Genomic DNA, 3,692 nt, shown 5'->3' with positions numbered 1-3,692 from the left:
CAAAACGCAAACACTCAGAAGGTGGAGGTATGAGGACAGGCGACCTGAATAAGTAAGGTGATTGAGTCAACACACGCGTGCCTGCGTATGGGCATACAGTCTGGCTGATGGAGGTCACCATGGTGTGGTTCAGTGACTGTGGCCACAGCATCAAGTGCTGATGATGGGTGAGAGGGTTTCCTTGTGTTGTGAATGGTTAAGGCCTTTCTATCATTGATCCAAATCGAGTAGAATTACACTGCATTGGCAGCATCGGGATTGCTTCAGGTGATTCTTTCGACGGATGCACCTGTTGTGCATTTACACAAGTCGAAAGTGTTTAAAGATTTCTTACGCACAGCAAAATGATTGAAAGTTGAGATAGGAATTGCGACTACCAAGACAACCCAATTTATCATAAATTTCACCTTCTCACTTTAGCCACAATAAAAAATAAATCTGCATCTGTTTAACAAAAATTGGTAGTTAAATAATTTGCGAACAATGCAATATTTCCGTGCATTGCGAGCAGTATTATTGAGGAGGTTAGCAATGACAACTCCATCCAGCATGATTGCCAATTCGAAGAAAGATTTAGGAGAGACTTTCTTGACATACATGCTCTCAAATACTCAGTTGTGGTTGACATTCTACTCTCCATACTGGATTTATCAAGAACGCGATCCCAAAGCAAAATACTAAGTTAAATCGTGCGAAATAAAAACGTTGCAATGCTGGTCTCTCTTTCCCAATGGAAGAAACGGGATGACTAGCTACTTGCCAGGATGTGCTTCTCCCATTCACCATCGTGCAAAATTAGACCACGTAGTGGCACTGCCGATTAATTCGAACACCTTTTCAAGATATCGCATCACTGAACAAATGTGACATAGCTGTATGATGTGTTGTGTTGGAGAATTTGCGAACACAAGGTTGGATTGAGGTTCCAATCAATGCAGCTGTAGGAAGAAATGCATTCTGTAATATTTCCACAAAGTAACGCTCTGCGACACTGTGGTACTGTGATGGAATGGGGAGAATTAAAGATGGGTCCCTCCAGTCCGTTTTTACTTTGTCCCACAACGACAATTGCAACACACTCTCCTACGCTATCTACACCTAAAACAGCATGTCAGAAACTGCCAAGACTTCATATTCTCAAATTGAGGTAGTAAGTCGGCGCTCTACCAGCAGTGCACGTAGTGGGACTCACAGCAGCAACGTTAGGTTACATGACCGTTGTTTCGAGCAAAATTCCGGAAATTGCAATGAAGACACAAGCGCTATAAATAACCCGTGAAAGAATGAGTTGTTCTTCCTCCTCCTCCATCAACAAAATAAAATTTGCTGGCTAACCTTGCGTTTATTTTGCCATCCTTCCTTTGGAACGAGAGGACTCATTAGATTGGGACAGTTTATCCTGGTAATATTAAGGATTGTGTTTGTTCGGCGCACACTTCATTATGGAGGTAAGTGACACCGGTTCCATCAAAATATTAGGCCGCATTAACCGCCCCTCACCTCAAATGGGCATTCAAGGAAACACGATTTGTGCATTACGGCAATCTCCCATGAAGCACGTTAATTCGATTCGGCAGATGTGTAGGGTAGGAGAGGCGAAACAGTGAACTGCATCTGTTAATGAATGTGACCTCAAATGGAAAAAGCTAGAATTCGTAGTCGCTGCAATGATCTGGCAGTTCAACTTAGTAGGCAGTGAGGGTTTCGACGCTTGCACCATCTCCAGCAACAAATCGACCGACTGAAGGAGAACAGAATGAGTAAACGGACGGACAGATGTAAATGTCAGTTTTCACTGCTACCGAAGGAAAGAAATGCATGGCAGGATTTGACTTAAACTGCCTACTTTACTTAACAGATTATCCGTTTAACAACGCCAAGCATTATTATGATTGTTTGCAGAACCAGCCGCTGTATAATCACTGGCATTAAGATTTTACCTCACTTCCATTCGAACTTTCTGCTGGAACCGTTGAAGTCCTTAATGCAGGTATTTGTAGTAGACGGAAGTTAACCATTCGCCTGTGGTGGTTTGGTGGCCACAAATAGGTGAGTTAAGGTGAACCTCGTTAAGTTATCTTCTGTTATCTCATCGAAGGCCTTCGCAAAACCAGCGGGAGAAGCTTCCGCTGATCGAATCGAATTGATGGTTATCCTAAAGGGTGAGTTCGTGATGTATGGATAAAATAGGATTACGCGAATGTTAGGGTGATTCACGTTTATCAACCTTTGGCCCATCAGCTAAAACCAACAAATAAAGGGTCGTGGCATGCTAGACAAAAATTATTTAGACGTGCACATTTGAAAAAAAAAAGTGCTATGCTTGTTTATAAAGCACCCAACAATTGAGGCCCTACATAATGCTTCGTCTTCTTGCCCACTCGAAACTTATTAGTAGTAGAACGACTACGTGAGCGTGCGGACTGATCCACAGTAAACCGCACCTAGACCTGTGGAAAGAGCTAAGGGTAAGAATAAAACACGTCCAAATTCAGAGATTGCGAGCGATGTTCCCTGTCACATACACATTAGTTCTCATCCCCTCACCATAGCCTTATTCTCACCCCACAAGACTCCTTATATCTGCTTAAATTGTAAGAAGTCCGGTCGCATACAAGCAAGCACACAGTTGTAGCAAGCCCTAAAAGTAAGATGAAAATTGCAAGGAATATGGAAAATGTCCTAAGAGGAAATGAGCCCAAGTCAAACCGAGGCTGCAGATCCCCTCCTCACTCCCACCCCCTCCACCATCTTTTCGTGAATACCACGTCAAGTGCCACCATTTCAAGCACTGAATTTCCCTGCAGCTAAGAAGATACGCGACTGCAGCGCAGCACTACATAGGGATCTAGGTCTAATAAGAAGTGGAAAGACTGGTCCCCAATGCACTATATGTAGATTAAGCTGTAATTGCAGGTCACTGCCCCATTTTCAGAGGTCTACATAGAGGCTTAACTTTATTTAGTGGTTGCGTGATATCGTATCTCTTTGGATGTCCAATGTGGATGCAATGGTACCATTTGGATTCTCATGACTTGTGTGCATTTCTATTTTTTGAATAAACAATCACGTGGCTATGGTGTGAAACGATATGTTGATTTTCTCCTCTTCATTTCTGTCATACCACCCCCAGGTCACGTGATTAAACATCTGAGCTACTTTTAGCGGCCTAGGTCGTGTCACTCATCCGTATATCGATGCAACGACTCACTTCCTTGCAGCATATCCAGACACCTCCTTGTGAACCGGTATATCTGTTTCATTTTATCCCCGTAGGTCACTTCACTCCTACAATTCGCAACAGCTTGCGGTCTGAATTTAGTAGTGGGCGCGTTCAATATCGCTGTCTATCAGAGCATCCCACTGGGTGAGTATAGCTTGAATATATCCACAGGTACCTTCGCCACAGCAAAATTACCTCGTAAGTAGTCTGTGGAACACGTCTTGACCAATTGCGCTACCAAAGTGCTTACTGCATCTTCGGATTAGTAAATGACTCATACTGTTTGACTCAATACAGCATTATAGTCCTAGGTTTTACCCAGTTGGATGCCTTGCATGAAATGGGCGAAGTGGCATGAGATGAGGTGCAGGCAGTAGGGCTAGAGAGATAGCCAGTCAAGTAGCCTTATGAAAAGGGACTTAAGAATGGGTACACAGTTGCCAATGGCTTAAAATTGGCTCTGATTCAA

This window comes from Echinococcus granulosus (assembly GCF_000524195.1).
Source record: "Echinococcus granulosus chromosome Unknown EG_S00246, whole genome shotgun sequence".
Taxonomy (NCBI): domain Eukaryota; kingdom Metazoa; phylum Platyhelminthes; class Cestoda; order Cyclophyllidea; family Taeniidae; genus Echinococcus; species Echinococcus granulosus.
The sequence above is the reverse complement of the archived record's forward strand: the minus strand, read 5'-3'. Positions refer to the sequence as shown.